The 21,178-nt window shown below is 41.5% G+C and overlaps 1 pseudogene; it reads right to left on the bottom strand.

Moving 5' to 3' along the window:
• Positions 1-19,079: 19,079 nt before the first annotated feature.
• On the bottom strand, positions 19,080-20,803 carry LOC107140195 (annotated as a pseudogene).
• Between the last annotated feature and the right edge of the window lie 375 nt (positions 20,804-21,178).

Genomic DNA, 21,178 nt, shown 5'->3' with positions numbered 1-21,178 from the left:
TTTCTCTTGTGGTCCTCTGGTCTCCATGGATTCCATGATCCTCAATCAGTTTCACAAATAATTGTCCTTTTTTCCTGCAGCTCTCCATCAGTTCCCAAGCACATATTGCTTGTTCTGCATTCTTAAATATGCTGGGTTCTCTGTACTCATTGCCTCAGCCTTGGATGTGACCAGGCACCCTTGTCCTTCCTCCCTGGGACTACAGCACCAGCGTCTTGGCTAGGGATTTAGACTTTCGTAAGTCTCCCCGCCTCTTGAATTTTCTGCTCTTCTGTTATTTGAAGGAAACTGTGACCAATGAGTGAACTGCTTATAAATCTCTAGCAGTTCCTTACCTGGAGTCTGATCCTATGTACCCCATATTGCCCCTACTCCTAACCACTATTCACTCTTCTCCTCTCTGCTCCCCCTCCCCCGCTCCCCCTCCCTTCCCTAAGGTTTTCTCTGTCTTCAAGCTTCTTGGAATTGTCCCAAAATGCTTTGCTCCCAGCCCCTCCTCTTCCTGCACTCCAGGGATTGAATACCACCAGCTCCTTCTGGTGGACTCATTCATCCTTCAAAGTCTAGCTCATTGCCTCTTCTCTGAAGTCTCTCCATCCCCACTCTCCTTCCTTTGACTTTCCCACTACTTTTTATAATTTTCTGCCTTAAAATTTTTTATCATAAGTTGCAATGTGTTTCCCCTTGATTTTCCCTCCAAGGAAGGTGCCAGCTCTCACCTTTTCTCCTAAAACACTCTGCGATGACACTCAGGATGTACTCTGGTTGAACCTTGAAATGGAAAGATAATGACACAGACTTGTGGTGCCATGGTCTGCTGAGCAATCTTGATGAGTTTCAAGGATGGATGGGAAGAGACTGCTGTTGCCCTGAGGGTCCACTCGTGGTTGAGATAGCTGGAAAACTCAGATTGTTAAACATCAGAATTTTTACCAGAATATTCTTCTCTTTTGTACATTTGATGCTCTGGGGTTCCATTGAATTGGGGCTTTATAAAATGAAACAAAAGGACCTATGCTATTAACTATAAGGAAAACATCTTTAAAAAGACAAATGTTAAGGAAAAAAACACCAATTCAATGATTCTATAGTTTGGAACTAGAATGTCCCCTGAATGCCCATGTGTTAAAGGCCTGGTCCTCAGGCTTTTGGGAGGTGGTGGGACCTAGTGAAAGGAAATTGGGTCACTGGAGGCATGCCCTGGAAGTGGGTACTAGGAACTCAGCCCCCTTCTGTCTCTCTTTGCTTCCTGGATGCCATGAGCTGAACAGCTTCCTCCACAGCACACTCCCATATTGATGCTGTACTATAGGTTCAAAGGCAACAGGGCCAGGTAGCCATTGACTGAAAGCTCTGAAGCCATGAGGCAAAATAAACCTCTCTTCTATGTAGCTTGATTTATCTCAGGTGTTTTGTCACAGTGACAGAAAGTTGACTAATACAAGTGAGTTGAAATTTCAGAGTTTTAGAATTGATTTATGGGATTCAGCAAGGAGTCAGATATTAAATCATTATTTTAAAAAACCCTCCAATTTATTACTCAAAATTGTCTAAAAGTGAATTGGATTGCTGAAGTATTTTGAGTTCCTTGGAGTTCACCACTACTGAAAATAAAGACAGAATGGGTCTCATCTTTTTTTTTTTTCAAAGAGAGAGTGAGAGAGAGAATTTTTAATATTTATTTTTTTTTTTTTTTAGTTTTCGGCTGACACAACATCTTTGTTTGTATGTGGTGCTGAGGATCGAACCAGGGCCACACGCATGCTAGGCGAGCGCGCTACCGCTTAAGCCACATCCCCAGCCCACTTATTATCTTTCCTGCTTACATTTACTGATGGGTTCAATTCCCAGTAACAGAAAATAATAACAATAATAAAGTTACTGCCTTAGAAATGCTTTCAGTATTTAATTTAATCTTAGTGTTAAGGATGAACCCAGCATCTCACACATGCTAAGTGAGTACTCTCACCATTCAGCTATACCTCAGATCCCCTCAGTTTTATTTTAAAATTGTGTTTCTGTTATAGTTGTAGTTAATTAACTTTTCTGACTTCAAAAATAAGTTTAGTGTTAACGTCAGACTAAGATGTGCTCAGTTCAAGGCATTTGCAGGTAAATGGATGGAGTTGGAGAATAACATCTTCATCAACATTTATTGTTGTCTGTGTTCTTGGTAGCTGCCATTCTGACTGGGGTGAGATGAAATCTTAGTTTTTTTTTAATATTTATATTTTTAGTTGTAGTTGGACATAATACCTTTATACCATTCATTTATTTTTATGTGGTGCTGAGGATCAGACCCAGGGCCCAGCACATGCTAGGCGAGCGCTCTACTGCTGAGCCACAACCCCAGCCCTGAAATCTTAGAGTAGTTTTGATTTGCATTTCTCTAATTACTAGAGATGTTGAATATTTTTCCCTATATTTGTTACTGGAATGTATATCTTCTGAGAAATGTCTGTTCAGCTCCTTAGCCTATTTATTGATTGGGTTGTTTGTTTTTTTGGTGTTAAGTATTTTGAGTTCTTTATATATCCTGGAGATTATTGCTCTATCTGATGTGTGTGTGGCAAAAATTTGCTCCCAAAATGTAGGCTCTCTGTTCCTCATTGATAGTTTCTTTTGCTGGAGAGGAAGCAAAATAAGTTTGAATCCATTGCATTTATTCTTGATTTTATTTCTTGTGTTTTAGGAGTCTTGTTAAGGAAGTCAGGGCCTAATCCGACGTGATGAAGATTTTGGCCTACTTTTTTCCTCTGTTAGGTTCAGGGACTCTGGTCTAATTCCTAGGTCCTTCATCCACTTTGAGTTGAGTTTTGTGCATGGTGAGAGATAAGGGTTTATTTTCATTTTGCTGCATATGGATTTCCAGTTCTCCCAGCACAATTTGTTGAAGAGGCTATCTTTTCTCCAATGTATGTTCTTTGTGCCTTTGTCTAGTATGAGATAACTGTATTTATGTGGTCGGTCTCTGTGTCTTCTATTCTGTACCATTGGTCTACATGTCTATTTTGGTGCATTCATATGCATTTTTCCAAATGTCTCAGTAACCTTGCAGTCAGTGATAACAGCTCTAATAGGTCCAGAACAAAAGTGACACTTGCAAGGCTAAGTTCCCTATCTCATCTTTATGATCAGTTGTCCAGGTCCTCTTGAGACAGTCCTAACAGTCCTAATTGCAAGGCCACAATGGGAATGCTAATACCTCACCTGTGTGTAGGCTCCTTGTATAGATAAATGAGATTATGTCTGCAAGTGGGTCTCAACCTCTTGGAAGAGAATGTTATTATGGAGCCATAACAATTATAGCCATCAGTCTAATTGTTTTTTAGTGACATCTACTCTAGTGCCCTTTGTTTTGTGATAACTGTCAGCTTTCTAAAGGAAATCACTGTGTGGGGTGTTTTATAAGGACAGAGAATGATAATAGAATGAAGAATATCAGACAATAAATAGGATGGTGTGTAATGATGGGACGCTCCTTACAACTATCCTTTAACCCTGTGCTCTCCAGCAGGCACTGGTGTGTTCCAGTATGATCATTCTTTTCCTCCCTCCCAGCTTTTTTTTTTTTTTTTAGCAGTCCTAAGGATTGAACCTGAGGCCTCGAGCATGCTAGGCAAGCACTCTACTACTGAGCTGCATTCACAGTCCCAGTAAAATCATCCTTGTATTCAGCAATCAAACCCTTTCTTTTTTTTTTTTTTTTTTTGTACTGGGGATTGAATCCAGGGGTGCTTATTCACTGAGCCCTTTTATTTTTATTAATTAATATATTTATTTAGGTGCCTTTGAGGCCAGCACCCTACCAACTGAGCTATATCCCCAGCCCTACCCTTTTATTTTTTGTTTTGAAATGGACTCACTAAGTTGCTTAAATTGCTGAGGCTGGCCTCAAGTTTTCAGTCCTTCTGTCTCAACCTCCCAGAGTTTCTGGGATTACAAATGTGGGCCAAACCCTCACTTTCTGAGGATACTTCATGACATTGCCCAGCACATGTGCTCTAGGTTGGTAATACATCCATGTCTTAGACATGGAGGATAAGTGAATGTGGGCCAAAGAAGTCATCTATTTGTCCACGTCCACCCTAGGAGACATTGATTTTAACAACATAAACAATCCTGAGGCTCGGAGATGGTTGGGGGTGTGGGGTGGGTGTCAGAATGCCCTCCAAGCACTTACCCCTCTCACTACCTTTGGGGATTTTATGGAAGCTTTGTTATATAGGCACAATTGATTAAATCACTGGTGGTAAACTGGATCATCCTTCTTGGGAGAGTGGCGAGGTTCAAAGTCCCAACCCTCCAATCATGTAGTTGATTCCCCTGCAACCAGCCCCCATCCTGGGGCTATCCAGGAGCCCACCAAGAGCGATCTCACTAGAACAAAAGCTGCTCCTATAACCCAGGAAATTCCAAGGGATTAAGGAGATCTGTGTCAGATGTTATCACTGGATAAATTACAAAGGTGTTAGGAGCTCTGTGATAGGAACCCAGGGGCAAAGACCACATATTAGAACAAAAGATTTTCCTAATTCTCCCGTGTGGGAGAGTAAGGGACTCTGTACCAGGAAGCAGGGGATGGAGAGGGAGGGGTAAGGGAGAGAGGGGGAGAGGACTGACAGAGATTAATTATATATATTTTTTATATCACAATATCACACTCTTCCTTAACAAAAATTGATACTTTTTCCTGTATTGGTACCCAGGAAGAGCTCTCCTCAGCAGAGCACATGGAGCATCTGCAATGAAGATGCTCATCAGAAAGCCCAGGACATAAGCTTCTTCCACCTCTCCCCAGGAAACAGACCTTCCAGCTCATTAGCTTGGGAAATGTACTCTGGCCGAGGAATTCTTCTCATGAATCTCTTAAGGAATGCACTGGGGCTATAGTGTAAAAGTCACTCTTTAAATTTAATCTTATTTATTGGTACTGGGGATTGAAGCACTGAGCTACATCCCCAGTTCTTTTCATTTTTAATTTTGAGACAGTCACACCCTGAGAAGTGAGTTGCTGAGGCTGGCCTAGAACTTGAAATTCTCCCACCTCGACCTCCAGTGTCACTGGGATTTAAAAGAGTAAATCACTGAGCCCAGTTTAAAAGTTGCTCTTCTAACTGTGTCTTGTTGCTTCCCCAGTAAAATGCTATGAATAGGATGAAATCTTAAATTTGAAGTTTGAAACTTAATAACCTGGTTATTTTATTTTAACCCCTCCCCCATTTTATCAAGATATAATCAACAAATAATAATTATTATCTGTATAACATATTTTGCTATACATATATACCATGAAATGATTAAATCAAACTACTTATCATATCCACCACCTCACATACTTATTTTGTGTGTATGTGTGGTAGGAACATTTATGATCTCCTCTCTTAGCAATTTTCAAATATAAAATACATTATTGTTAACTATGGCCACCATTCTGTACAATAGGTCCCCAGAACTTATTCATCTTATCTAATTTAAACTGTGTGCCTGATTTCCCCTGGCAACCACCATTCTACTTTTTGCTTCTATAAATTTGACTTTTTAAACATTCCACGTATAAGTGAGATCAGACAGTATTTGTCTTTCTGTGCTGCTTTTTTCTTTTAGCATCATGTGTTTTATTGGGTATTTCATATCTTGCATTGTTATCTATCTTTTATCTTTTAGCATGCCCTTAGGAAGGTGTTCTGCCCTAATAGTCATTATATAGAAAGAGAAACTAAGGGATAAGTAATATAATTACCTTAATGTTTTTAATTAAGCCTTTTTATAGGCATTCAAAAATACTAACATAGCACAATGAGATCACTTAACTCTAATTACACAGCAGGCTAAGGGCCAAACTTACATGGGGATTTAGGCTTTCGGTACCTACATACTAGTCATCTGTTTTGTCTACTTTTACATACTAGAAATAAGAAGTATGTAAATATCTGTGAAAATTAATAAGCATTTTGAAATTGCCTTGTATTTGCAATATGTTAAGTGGAAAAAGTCAATAGGCATATATTTTTATTTAAAAGTATAGTATAGGCAGCCAGGTGCAGTGGTGCACACCTGTAAATCCCAGCAACTTGGGCAGCTGAGTCAGAGCATGGCAAGTTCAAGGCCAGCCTGGGCAGCTTAGCAAGGGTGTCTTAAAATAAAAAAGGACTTGGATGTAGATCAGTGGTAGAGCGCCCCTGGGTCATTCCCTCATACCACCACCACAACAAAGTACAGTATATGAATAAAGAAGAAGTATATATAGAGAAGACACCAGAAAATAACATTGAAGAATAAGGATTAACACATTACAAGAAATGTTACGGAGTACCTATGCTAGAAATAAAGTAGTGTTTTTCTATTAGAAAGTGGGCTTTGATTAGTTTAAATGTAAACTTAAAGGTGGCCACTAAAAAAATTTACAAAGTTAGTATAACTGATATGGCAAGAGAGGAAAACGGAATCCTAAAAAATGTTAATTAAAACTACAGAAGTCAGAATCTGGGCAAGGTGTTGCATACCTATAATCCCAACTACTGGGGAGGCTGAGACTGGTGGATCTCAAGTTCAAGGCCAGCCTGGGCAACTTACACCCTGTCCCAAAAATAAATATTAAAAAAGGACTGGGGATGGGGCTGGGGTTGCGGCTCTGCACTACAGCACTCGCCTAGCACAAATGGGTCACTGGGTTTGATCCACAGCACCACATAAAAGTAAAATAAAGGTATTGTGTCCAACTACAACTAAAAACAAAAAGGGCTGAGGATATAGTCCAGTGATACAGCATCCCTGGGCCCAATCTCCAGTAACACACACACACACAAAGAAGACGAAAGAGAAACAAAGAATAAGGGCAATGAATAGAAAACATCTGCAAATAGATAATAATCCAACTATATCAAAAATCATTCTAAGTATGACTGGTCTAAATACAAGAATTAAAGAAGAATGACAGAGTGGATAAAAATAAATGACCCAACTATGCATTGTCTACAAGAAACATACTCAAAAAACAAAGACATAGATTAAAAGTAATACCAATCAAAAGAAAATGAAGCCAGATGTGGTGGTACACACCTGTAATCCCAGCAGCTCGAGAGGCCGAGTCAGGAGGATGGCCAGTTCAAAGCTAGTCTCAGCAAAAGCGAGATGCTAAACAAACTCAGTGAGACACTGTCTCTAAATAAAATACAAAATAGGGCTGGGGATGTGGCTCAGTGGTCAAGTGTCCCTGAGTTCAGTCCCCGACCAAAAAAAAAAAAAAAGAAAGAAAGAAAATGAAGTAGCTATATTAATTTCAGAAAATACAGATTTTAGCCAGACACAATGGTGCACACCTGTAATCTCAGCTGTCAGGAGATTGAAGCAGGAGGATCAAGATTCAAAGCCAGCCTCAGCAATTTAGCAAGGCCCTAAGCAACTCAGCAAGACCCTATCTCTAAATAAATAAAATATAAAAAGGTCTGGGGATGTGCCTCAGTGGTTAAGCCCCCTAGGTTCAATCCCAACCCCTAGTACCAGAAAAATAAAATACAGATTTTAGAGCAGGGAAAGTTATCAAGGCTAAAGAAGGAGGTTAATCCTCCAAGAAGTCCACAACAATCCTAACTGTTGCCTAGCAACAGAGTATTGAAATATATGAGGCAAGAACTGATAGAAAAATAGATCAGTCCACAATTACAGTTGGAGATTTTCATATCTTTCTAAGTAATTTTCAGATTCAGTAGGTAGAAAATCAGTAAAAATAGAGTTGAAGAAACAGCACCATCAATCAGTTTGATGTAACTGACATTCATAGTCTACTTCATTCAGCAAGAAAAGAACATACATTCTTCTCAAGCTCACATTAACTATGTCAGGTCACATCCTACATCATAAAACACACCTTAACAAACTTAAAAGGATAAAAATCATACTGTGAGGGCTGGGGATGTGGCTCAAGTGGTAGCGCACTCGCCTGGCATGCGTGCGGCCCGGGTTCAATCCTCAGCACCACATATAAACAAAGATGTTGTGTCCGCCGAGAACTAAAAAATAAATATTAATATTCTCTCTCTCTCTCTCTCTCTCTCTCTCTCTCTCTCTCTCTCTCTCTCTCTCTTTCTCTCTTTCTCTTTAAAAAAAAAATCATACTGTGAGCCATAGTAACACAAACATTGGCACCAAAACAGACAAGTAGACAAATGGTACAGAATAGAAGACACAGTGACAAACCCACATAAATACAGTTATCTTATACTAGAGAAAGGCACCAAAAACATACATTGGAGAAAAGATAGCCTCTTCAACAAATGGTACTGGGAAAACTGGAAATCCATTTGTAGCAAAATGAAATTAAACACCTATTTCTCACCTTGCACAAAACTCAGCTCAAAGTGGACCAAGGACTTAGGCACTAGAATAGAGACCCTGCGCCTAGTATAAGAAAAAGTAGGCCCACATCTGCATCATATCAGCTTAGAAACTGACTTCCTAACAAGACCCCTAAAGCACAAGAAGTAAAACCAAGAATCAATAAATGAGATGGAATCAAACTAAAAGCTTCCTCACAGCAAAAGCAGCAATGAATAACATGAAGAGAGAGCCTACATTATGGGAGAAAATCTTTACCATATAACCTCAGAGAGACATTAATCTCCGGGATATATAAAGAACTAAAAAACTTAACACTAAAAAAAATAAAAAATAATCCAGTCAATAAATGGCATAAGGTTCTGAACAGACACTGCACAGAAGAAGAAATACAATTGATCAACAAATATATGAAAAAATGTTCAACATCTCTAAAAATTAGAGAAATGCAAATCAAAACTACACTGAGATTTCATCTCTCTCTAGTCAGAATGGCAATTATCAAGAATACAGACAACAATAAATGACAGCAAGGATGTGGGGGGAAAAGATACACTCATACATTGCTGGTAGAGCTACAAATTGGAGCAAATACTATACAAAGCAGTATGGAGATTCCTCAGAAAACCTGGAATGGAACCATCATTTGACCCAGCTATCCCACTCTTCTTCGGTTTATATCCAAAGGACTTAAAATCAGCATACTATAGTGATGCAGCCACATCAATGTTTATAGCAGCTCAATTCACAATAGCTAAACTGTGGAACTAACCTAGATGCCCTTCAACAGATGACTGGATAAAGAAAATGTGGTACATATACACAATGAATATTCCTCAGTTTTAAAGAATAAAATTATGGCTTTTGCAAGTAAATGGATGGAGCTGAAGACTATCGTGCTAAGTGAAATAAGCCAATCCCAAAAAAACAAAGGCTGAATATTTTCTCTGCTATGCAGATGCTCATTCACAATGGGGCGGGTGGCTAGGGAAGAATAGCTGTACTTTGGATTATATAGCAGGAAGGGAAGGGAAGGGAGGGGTATGGGGTGGGAAGGTCAGCGGAATGAATCAGACATTATTATCCTATGTGCATATATGGTTATATGACTGGTTTAATTCTACATTGTGTACAACCAGAAAAATGAGAAATTACACTCCATTTGTGTATGATATATCAAAAAGCATTCTACAGTCATGTGTAACTAACTAGAACAAATTTAAAAAAAAATCATACTGTGTGTACTCTCAGACCATGATGGAGTTAAACTAGGAAACAAGAACAGGAAGAGCTGGGAAATCCAAAATATTTTCGTATTAAAAAACAATTCTGGGCTGGGGATGTGGCTCAAGCGGTAGCGCGCTCGCCTGGCATGCGTGCGGCCTGGGTTCGATCCTCAGCACCACTTGATCCTCAGACACCAGAAGTTGTATCTGCCGAAAACTAAAAAAATAAATAAATATTAAAAAATTCTCTCCCTCTCTCTCTCTCTCTCTCTCTCTCTCTCTTTCAAAAAAAAAAAAAACAATTCTAAACTGGGTGTGGTGGCACATGCCTGTAATCCCAGCAGCTCAGGAGGCTGAGACAGGAGGATTGTGCGGTCAAAGCCAGCCTCAGCAATGGCACGTGCTAAGCAACTCAGTGAGACCCTAACTCTATTAAAATACAAAATTGGGCTGGGGATGTGGCTTAGTGGTTGAGTGCCCCTGAGTTAAATCCCTGGTTCCCCCTCCCCAAAAAAAACACTTCTAGCAGGTACAGTACCACATACTTGTAATGCCAAAGAGACGCCGGCGGCAGCTGAGGCAGGAGGATTGCAAGTTCAAAGCCAGCCTCAAAAATAAAAAATACAAAAGGACTAAGGATGTAGCCCAATGGTTAAGTGGCCCTGGATTCAATTCCCAGTACCAAAAACAAAAAAACATACAACACACTTGTAAAATACACACACACACATACACACACACACTTCTAAGTATTACATGGGTTAAAAAAAAAAAACGAGAAATTTTAAAATATTTTTAACCAAGTAGAAATAAAAGTACAACTTTTCAAAATTGATGGAATACAGCAAAACCAGTGTTTGACAAGAAATGTATATCATTGAATGTGTCTATTAGAAAAGAAATTTAAAAATCAACGCAGACCTTAGGGAAAAAGAGGAAAGCAAATTAAATCCAAATTAAACTGAAAAAAAGAACTTGAATAAATTGATACAGAAATCAATGAAATTGAAAATAGGAAACCAACAGAGAAACTAAACAAACCCCAAAACTGATTCTATGAAAAGTCTATAAAATTAATAAAACTGATGAAGAAAAAAAAGAGAGAAGACAAAATTACTAATATTGGGAATGAAAGCGATGCTATCACTACTGATCCCATGAACATTAAAAGGATGAACAGCTCTGTGCCCACAAATCTGACAAATTAGATAAAATGTACCAATTTCATGAAAAAGACAGTCTATCAAAATCCACTCAAGGTGAAGCAATTATTTTAATAGGCCTGGATCTATTAAGGAAACAGAACCAACAATTTGTTAATTTCCAAAACAGCACCAGGCCCAGATGTCTTCATGGTGAATTATAACAAATGTTTAAAGAAAAACTGCACTATTTTTTTTTTTACAATGTCTTCCAGAAGATAGAAGCAGAGGGAAAACTTCCTAACTCATACTTTGAGACCAACATTCCCTTAAAGCCAAAATCAGACAAAAATATTCCAAGAACAGAAAACTGAGGAATCTAATTAAAAGCCTATAAATGGAAAATTCCTAACAATTGGATCACCATCCTACTCCCCTGCAAAGGAACAATGCAGCAGCTGGCTTTCCCCAGGCAGAGGGGAAAAAGTTAAAAAAAAAAAAAAAAAAGCAGGAAACTCTTCTCTAACCAAAGTTAGAGCCAAAAAGAACCAAGCTTTCTCCTGTATTGTGCCCTGAGGCAGAGATCTCTCAGTGGAGCACATGGCTACGCCCTTGAAGGGAAATCTGCTCAACAGGGAGAAACCCTGGATGTCTATTGCAAGCTCCCAGTTCACCTTTCTCCAGGAAACAGACCTTCATGCACTGTAGTGTAGGAAATATACACCCAGGGCCCGGGATGCAGCTTGCTAGTAGAGCCCTTGCCTATTATGTACAAAGCCCTGGGCTCAGTCCCCAGTGCTACACCAAAGACAAGGGAAGGAAAGACTCCTCAGACATGTGAGGAAACCAGCAACATAAAGGGGTCAAAGAGAACAAACAGGAAAACAGACACTGGAAAAAATAGGAATAATTGAGGAATAAAGAGAATCGATTTTAAAGGAACAATTGAATTATGTACTTAGAGAAATTTGATAAAATGTTCTGTGTAGAAAGCAGTATTGAAATGTAACCAAAAAGGAGTGACCTGAGAATAGGAAAAAGCTCTTGGATGTTGAAAATGCAAATATGGAAATTAAGTCATTCTATAGAAGTACTAGACAACACAGTAAAGGTAAAAACACATAAGAGTTTCCATTTAAGAAGTTCAAATCTGACCAGGAGGAGTTCTCAGAAGGTAGGAATGGAGAAATGACTGAGGCAGGAGAATTGCAAATTCAAGGCCAGTCTGGGCAAATTATCAAGACCCTATCTCAAAATAAAAAATAAAAAGGGCTGTAGGTGTACCTAGGTAGAGTACCCCTGGGTCAGAGCCATAATAGAAAAAATACAGTAGTTGGTTTTTTGTTTTTGTTTTTTTTTGGGGTCTTGCTGATACATCCTCTTCCTTCTTCTTTTCTTGGTGATGTTTAGCCTGGCACACATGAATATTTGCCCTCAGCATGCCTTGGCAATTTTGCCATCCTCCTCTAAAAATATCAAGAATAGGTTTAAATAGAGTGTGTCACTCTAAAGTACCATTTCCAATCAGTTTGTTGGTAGCTAGTTTTCTGTGGCCAGGAGCTAAACTTACCCTGGGTATCACGCATACTCAAATTGATAGACGATGTTATGTCCAGGTCAGCGAATCTGGGCACCTGGGCTGAGGCTTTTGGGGACAGTACCTCTGTTAGGTGCAGGACAGGCTGAACTATGTTGTCTGCAGGGCAGGCTGAACGAATGTTAGCTGCAGGATAACTCACACACTCAAACCCCCCTCTGTCTGGTCCTTTATCACCTGTTTGCATCAAGTCTGAATCCTCAACCCCACTCAAGGCTGAACACTCGACCCCCACCCATCTGGTGTAACAGAAACCCATATCTGACCCCTGCCCCATCTGCTTGAAGGCAGAAGATGACACCTTAGCAACTACTGTATGATCCAATCACTGTACACCAACAAGGCAGCTTGCAGACCCAAAGACCCCATTAGATTTGGGCTATAAAAACTCCCTCCTGCCGGGCCCCTCTCCCTTGCTCTTGCTCTCTCTCTCTCTCTCTCTCTCTCTCTCTTTCTCCTCTTTTACACTGCAGCAATAAAGATCTCTTGGTCACTCCAAGTGTTGTGATCACTTTCCTTCAACCTCCAGAAACCTTCAAATAGGAAACAAATAGAGTCAGTGATACAGCTTTTATAATCCCTGAACTATTGCTAGGAAAAGAAGCCATCAGCCTATGACTGTTGAGAAGCAGAGCCAGGATTTAAACTCAGGTGTGCCCGGATCCTGACATCCAGCAGAGCAGGCTGGACAGGAAAGTGGATGCAGGACAGGGGCCAACATGGAAGATCATGTACAGCAGAGGGGACAGGCTGGCAGCCTGGGGACCCGCTGAGCCCAAAGACAGGACTTGGCTTGCATTGTACTTGCAATGCCTGTTTTTCCTCCTCCTCCTCTTTTTTTTTTTTTTTTTTTTTTGTAAAATTCACATTACATAGAATTTACCATCTTCATCATCTTTAAGTGTATAGTGGTATTAAATACATTTATAATTTATATTGTTGTGCCACTACCACCATCTCTCTCCAGAACTTTTTCATTTCTTTCTTTTTTTTGTACCAGGGATTGAACTTAGAGACGCTTAACCACTAAACCACATCTCCAGACCGTTTTTTATATTTTATTATTATTTTTTAAAACTCTTTTTCTAAAACTATTTATTTTTTAGGGGTAGATGGACACAACACAATGCCTTTATTTTTATGTGGTGCTGAGGATCGAACCCAGGTCCTGCCCGTGCTAGGCGAGCGAGCACTCTACTGCTGAGCCACAATCCCAGCCCTTATATTTTATTTTGAGACAGGGTCTCGCTGAGTTGCTTAGGGCCTCACCAAATTACTGAGGCTGGCTTTGAATTCATGATCCTCCTGCCTCAGCCTCCTGAACCACTGGGATTAAAAGCCAGCGTCAACCCACGCAGCACCAGACTGAAACTCCTGACAATAATTTCCTATTCGCCTTGTCCCTGCCAGCTCCCACCAGTGGCCCTAACAACCACATTCTACTTTCCGTCTCTATGAATTTGACTACTCTAGGTAACTCATATAAACAGAATCAGACAGTATTTATCCTCCTGTGACAAGCTTTTTCACTTAGGATAATGTCCTCACATTTCATGTGTCAGAATTTCCTTTCTCTTTCTTCTTCCTCCTCCTCCTCCTCCTCCTCCTCCTTCTTCTTGTGTGTGTGACAGTGGGCTGAACAATATTCCATTGTGAACACACACACACACACACACACCATATTTTGCTTATCCATTTGTCCCTTGATGGACATTTGGGTTAATTTCACATCTTAGCTATTGTGAATGAATAGTGTTATTATAAACATGGATGAACAAAAATCTCCTCAAGACCCTGCCTTCAGGAGGGCACGGTGGTACACGCCTATAATCCTAGCAGCTTGGGAGGCTGAGGCAAGAGGATCACAAGCTCAAGGCCAGCCTGGACAATTTTGCAAGACCCTCAGCAATTTGGCTAAACCCTGTCTCAAGTTTTGAACAAAAAATACAAAAGACTAGGGATGTAGCTCAGTGGGAAAGTACCCCAGTACTAAAAAAACAAAATACAAAAACACCAACCTCAACTTTTTTTGTGTAACCCAGAAGTGGAATTCCTGGACCATATGATAATGCTAGTCTCAGTTTTTTTAGGAATTGGGGTACCGTTTTCCATAGCAGCTGTACCATTCTATGTTCCCACCAACAGGGCACAAGGACTCCAATTTCTCTCCATCTTCACCAGCTCTTGTTATTTTCTAGTTTTGTTTTGTGTTGTGTTTGATAGTTGCCGTTCTACTGGGTTTGAGATGGTATCGAATGTGGTTTTGATTTGCATTTCCCCAGTGATTACTGGTGCGGAGCATCTTTTCATGAGCTTATACAATGTTTTGGGTGTTTTTAAATTAATTGCTGTCATTGAAAATCTGAAAATTTTACAACTCCAAATTCCCAGCTTCTCTTGAAAATTAGGCAAAGCTGGGCCCCCAACCCCACCAGGCGGGGACAAGTTCTCTCCAGCTCATCACCAGTCTTCACTGGCCTAGGGGGACCTGGATTTGTGACTCCCTAGGGAGTGTTCAGCATTACCCTCGCTTTGTCTGTGTCCAGATCTTCAGGTCAATGACTCACCCCAGCCCAGCCCTACACACCTCCCGCCCAGGCCCTCGGGCCTTGTGAAATCTGCTTGGCGCAACTCTGGGGACCACATCTGACTTCTCCGCCACATACTTCTAGTAAGCGTCTCTGAACACGGGCCAGAAAGTATTTGCGTAGCAAATAATAAAAAAAGAAACCTTTCCCTGCAAACCTTAATAAATCAGTCAAGAATCTAGGCGTTACCAGGGAGTGACATCTTGAGCTTAGTTGATTCCAGGACGGGCTGCCAGAGGCCTTTTGGAATCAAGAGCAGCCTGAGCGGGCGGAGCACAAACGCAGCCCTTCTTTCTGGCTCTATGCTTTTACCGGCAACTGTACTTGTGAGTAAGCCGCAGCGTGATTGAGTACATGATGAAGCTTTCTTGAGATGACCAGAGTCAGGATAACGAAGAAGATGCCAGCGTATAACCACTTCATTGCTGCATTATATGAACAAATACACAGAGGACTTTTCTGGTGACTAATGAATGCCCTAGCCATGCCCTTGGGGAAGGAACCAGTGGGTGCTGCACTCTCCCACGGTTTGTAGCCAATACCCAGGAACCAGCACCTCGAGTGCCTGGGAAGATGGGCAGGACCTTCTCTGCCTCCTCCCAGCCTGAACTCAGAGAATCCCCCAGCATATCACTGTGGGGAAGGCAGATGCACAAGTGTCCCAGGCAATCCAGGAAAGGGGAAGAATTCCCCGGGTCCTGGAATCTCTCAATCTCACCCTAAGCAAGGACTTATCAGTATCAACAAAACAGCAGAAAGCACCTTTCTACCACCTTGAGGGTTTGTATCTATTTCACAGGGCAGGACAATGGAAGTGTCACAGTGCCACATGACCCTGGGCGTGAACTGTAAAAACACTGAACTGTTAAAAGTCTCTTTGGCCATTTTAAAATTTTAAGTTCCCAGCTAAGTGGATTAGGTACTCTTTGAATTGATTATAATTTTAGCAAAGAGGTATTACAGCTCCAGGAGGCAGGAAATCTCTTCATTTTGTAAATGTAGTCCTTGCCCCAGAAATACTTAAAGGGGTCGGGGTAAATTGCCAACTGTGTTATGATTGTCATAACAATAACTAAGTTGATCCAACACCTACAGTAAGCTCTTCTGACAGGTCAAGCGCTCTTCTAAAACTTTCCCACATATTAACATTTTTAGTCATCCTGACAAAGGCTTTGAGGTTGTATTAAATTCAGGGATGAAAAGGCCTCTGAGAAGACAGCTCTCACAGCACAGGTCTCCCTGTTTATATATATATATATATATATCTGCCCTAGTGTAGATCCCTGATGGTCTCCACACAGTGGATGAATAAGCGCATCCATGACTTCTTCTAGTTTGCCAACCTCAAATTATTGACAACTTTACCTTTTGCCCCATTCAGCAAAATCTTCTTAAATAATATTTTGGGTTTATATTTTTGTAAAACACATTGCTATTTTATAATAGTACTATCTGCACTATTTTTCTGATTTTTTTTCATGTGTGTGTGTGTGTGTGTTTGTACTGGGAATTAAACCCAGGGGTGCTCTACCACTAAGCCACATTCCCCAATTCATTTTTTTTTTTTTATTTTGAGACATGGTCTCATTAAGTTGCTGAGAGTGGCCTTGAACTTGAGATCCTCCTGTCTCAGCCTCCAGAGCCACTAGGATTATCAGCGTGTGCCATTGTGTCCAGCTCTTTCTTTATTTTTTCTTTTATTTTTTTATACATTTCCTTAAGACACTTTTTAATAGTGGCTTTAAAAATGTTTTTGTAATGATAAAAATATAAAACATGAAAAATGTAATGAATATGAAAGACTGACACATAGTGGGAGAAGAAGCTAAACACAGTAGGAGAATTATCATACAGCCACCTCACCACACACATTGGACTATCAGGGGGAAGAAAGCTTTGGGGCTAAGGAGGTGAGGGCAGGTAGAGACCCCCAAAGCCAGTTTTTACCCAGAGAACTGCAGTACACTTTTGTAATCCCACCAATTTGGAGGATGAGACAGAAGGATCACAAGTTCAAGGCCAGCTTCAGCAACTTAGAGAGACCCTAAGCAACTAAGCAAGATCCTGTCTCAAAATAAAAACATAAAAAGGACTAATGATGTGGCTCAGGGGTAAAGCACTCCTGAGTTCAGTCCCCACTACCAAGAAAAAAAAAATCATTTCTTTCTTGGACCGCACCAACCTCTAAATAATCTTACAACACATAATACAACTCATACAAAAATCTTTAGTTTCATTGGCTGGAGGTGGTGGCTCATTCCAGAAGGATCATAAGTTTGAGGTTAGCCTTAGTAATTTAGCAAGACCCTCAACAACTTAGTGAGACCCTATCTCAAAATAAAAAAAATAATAAAAAGACTGGAGATGTAGCACAGTGGTAAGTCACCCTTGGGTTCAATCCCATACTAGTCACATTCATTTGCTTAACTCCACAAACAGAGCATTTGTGTGCGTATTAATATTAATTCATCGAATCCTAACAACCCTTCAAGGTTGGTACTACCAGCAATTCCAATTTAGCATTAGGTGAGGTGTCTGAAACTCAAACAGTTTAGAGGTCTCCTTGCTGGTAAGTGGCAGAGAAGTCAGGGCAGCAATGAGGGAGGAAGGTGAGTCTGACTGATGGACCAGCGTCAGGGGCTCCTTGAGGGGGAGGATAGTCTGCAGCCGGGCAATGTAGTTTGCACTAGAGAGATGCAAGATGACAGCCATTCCTTGAGTTAGCCATCATTGGGGTTCCACAAGAAACAGGAGTCAGCCTTTAGGATGTCTCATTCCCAGGTGGAGATCCTACTGCAGGGCAAAGACTTGGAGGCAGGTCTTAGATCTCAACTTGCTGGGAATGGAGGAAGCCTTGTCCCACATCTCTGCCTTCAGCCTACTCCTGCCCTTGGGCTGTGGATTCATCAGACTGTCAAATTTTAGACCCATCATCCTCTTCCCCTGCTCCTGCCAACTGTCCTACTAAATGGCAGTCCCCCAAGGCAGAAGACCGCCAAGACTCCTCCTCTTCCAAGGCAAAATACTGGCTCCACCCCCTGGCATGTGACTTCCAAACAGTGGAACATCATCTCAGGCTGGCTGGGCTTGAAGTGCTGAATCCCAGACACAGAGATTCATTATGTCTTAGTTGGCTCAACCACCTTATCTCATTCAGATTCAGTTACTGCCCTGTGCCCCACAGCTTGGTGTGTTGGCGTGATGGATGTGCCCATCTGAAAACCAGGTTCCTTCCACCTACCCTTCTCTTATGTGGCCTGTTCTCCACTCAGCAACCAGGATGATCCCGTGCTGTGCCCCCTGTACCCACCATACCTATACTGGGGATGGGACCAGGGCCTCACACATGCCAGGCAAGCACACTGCCACCGAGCAACATTCTCAGTTATTTTCATTTTTTAAGGCAGGATCTCACTAAGTTGCCGTGGCTGGACTTGAATTTGTGATCCTCCTGCCTCATCCTCTGAAGTATCTGGGATTGTGGGCATTCACCACCATGCACCTGAATGGGATGGTGTCTTAATTCTACATCCTGTCCCATCCTATAGCTCCATACAAGTACTTTTCTGTTAAGTTTTAAGCTTATGGGAAATAAGCCCTTAGGATCCAAAATGCAGAGATGGCATAACCCAGCTATAGACACAGACTCCTAGAAGAACAAAATGTTTCATGACCCTGCAATGAAATCTTGTAGTAAAGAACCATGCAATTAACTTTCAAGACAAAGTAAAATTATCTTCACTTGTGGGTAATGTGAGTGTATATTTAGGAAACTCAGAACAACTGAAAACTAAATGGCAATAGAAAATTCATCAATAAGACCAGTAAAAATTTAATATACAAAAAGCAATTTATTATTATTATTTTTTTTTCTGGGGATTGAACCCAGGGGGGCTTAATCACTGAACAACATCCCCATTCGGTTTTTTTTTTTTTTTTAGAGAGAGAGAGAATTTTTTGATATTTGTTTTTCAGTGGACACAACATCTTTATTTTATGTGGTGCTGAGGATAGAACCCAGTGCCCCGCCCATGCCAGGTGAGCGTGTTACTGCTTGAGCCACATCCCCAGCACCCCCATTCGTTTTTATTTTTTATTTTGAGACAGGGTCTTGCTAAGTTGCTTAGGGCCTTGCTAAGCTGCTGAGGTTGGCCTTAAACTTGCAATCCTCCTGCCTCAGTCTCCCCAGTCTCCGGGATTATAGGTGTGCATCACCGAGCCTGGCATCAATTGATTTTTTTTTTCTTTAAAGCCTTTACTTTGAGACATAATGGAAAGATCTTACAGGTACACATGGAAAAAGACAGACATGATCATGATTGTGTGAAGATAATCTAATCAGTAAATTTCAGTGCCTGTTAGCTACTGCTGAAGCTGGAGTTCTGGGAGTATGACATGCTGCAGGGCTGAAAGGAGCAGCTAATTCGTATTCCTCTCCTTCTTCCTCCCCCTCTCCTTCAACAGAATCCACACCATCCTCCTCATAATCTTTCTCTAGGGCAGCCATGTCCTTATAGGCCTCAGAAAACTCTCCTTCCTCCATCCCCTCACCCATGTACCAGTGAACAAAGCCTCAGCCGTGGCTGTGAGGTTACTCAACATGCACACAATGCACACAGCACAACGTACCTTGGCCAGGTCTCCACCAAGCACCACAGTGGAAAGCTGGTAATTACCGCCAACTTTGAAGCCAGTGGGACACCAATCCACAAATTGGAGGCTGCGTTTGGTCTTGACGGTGGCAATGGCAGCATTGATGTCTTTGGGGACCATGTCACCATGGTACAACAGGCAACAAGCCATGTATTTACCATGGCGGGGGGCACATTTTGCCATCTGATTGTCTGGTGATCTCTGCTGTAGAAAGCTGTTCATGGTAGGCTTTCCCAGCTGAGATGACAGGGGAACATATGGCCAGAGGGAAGTGGATGCAGGGATAGGGAACCAGGTTGGTCTGAAATTCTGTCAGGTCAACATTCAGGGTTCCATTGTATCTGAAGGAAGCAGTGATGGAAGACAAGATCTGCCTATAAGGCAGTTAAGGTTAGTGTAGGTCTGGTGCTCAAGGTCGGGTGCTCAACGTCAAGGTTTCTGAGACAGACGTCATAGATGGCCTCTTTGTCATCATTAAGGCACAATCAGAGTGCTCCAGGGTAGTGTGGGTGATGAGGATGGAGTTGTAGGGCTCAACTTCAGCTGGATAAATGGAGAACTCCAGCTTGGACTTCTTGCTGTAATCAACAGAGAGACGTTCCATCAGCCGGGAGGTGAACCCAGAAGCAGTTTCCCCACCAAAGCTGAGGAAAACCAAGAAGCCCTGAAGACCTGTGCACTGGTTGGCCAGTTTATGAATTCCGCCCAAGACAAGGTCAGTGATCTTCTTGCCAATGGTGTAGTGGCCTCTGATGGTTACTGGCAGCAGCTTCCTTGCCTATGATGAGCTGCTCAGGGTGGAGGAGCTGATGGTAGGTCCCAGTGAGAACTTCACCAATGACTGTGGGTTCTAGGTCTACAAACACTGCCCTGGGCACAGGCTTGCCAGAGCCTGTCTCACTGAAGAAGGTGTAGAAGGAGTCATCTCCTCCCACAGTGGTCTTATCACTTGGCATCTGGTCATCAGGCTGGATGCCATGTTCCAGGCAACAGAGCTCCCAGCAGGTGTTTCCAATCTGAACACCAGCCTGGCCTACGTGTATGGAGATGCACTCCTGCATGGTGGCTATGGGTTAGGAAGCAAAGGCAAAGGAGCAGACACTGGGTCCTGGTTATTCAGAGTTGATTTTTTTTTGTTCCAATTAGTTACCATGTACATCAGACTGCACTTTGACTCATTGTGCACAAATGGAGCACAACTTTTCATTTCTCTGGTTGTACATGATACAGAGTCACACCATTCTTGCAATCATACATGTACATAGGGTAATAATGTCCATCTCATTCCACCATCTTTCCCACCCCCACCCCCTCACCCCTCTCTTCACTCTCCTCTGCCCAATCCAAAGTTCCTCTATTCTTCCCTTGCCCCCCCCCCATTATGGATCAGCATCCACATATCAGAGAAAACATTGGCCTTTGGTTCTTTGGGATTGGCTTATTTCACTTAGCATGATATTCTCCAACTCCTTCCATTTACCTGCAAATGCCATAATTTCATTCTTCTTTAAGGCGGAGTAATATTCCACTTTGTATATATACCACAGTTTCTTTATCTATTCATATGTGGAAGGTATCTAGGTTGGTTCCATAGTTTAGCAATTGTGAATTGAACTGCTATAAACATTGATGTGG

The sequence above is a fragment of the Marmota marmota genome, unplaced genomic scaffold (genome assembly GCF_001458135.2).
Source record: "Marmota marmota marmota unplaced genomic scaffold, marMar, whole genome shotgun sequence".
In the NCBI taxonomy this organism is placed as follows: Eukaryota; Metazoa; Chordata; class Mammalia; order Rodentia; family Sciuridae; genus Marmota; species Marmota marmota.
Note: the sequence above shows the minus strand (reverse complement) of the source record. Positions and strands in the feature narration are given on the sequence as shown.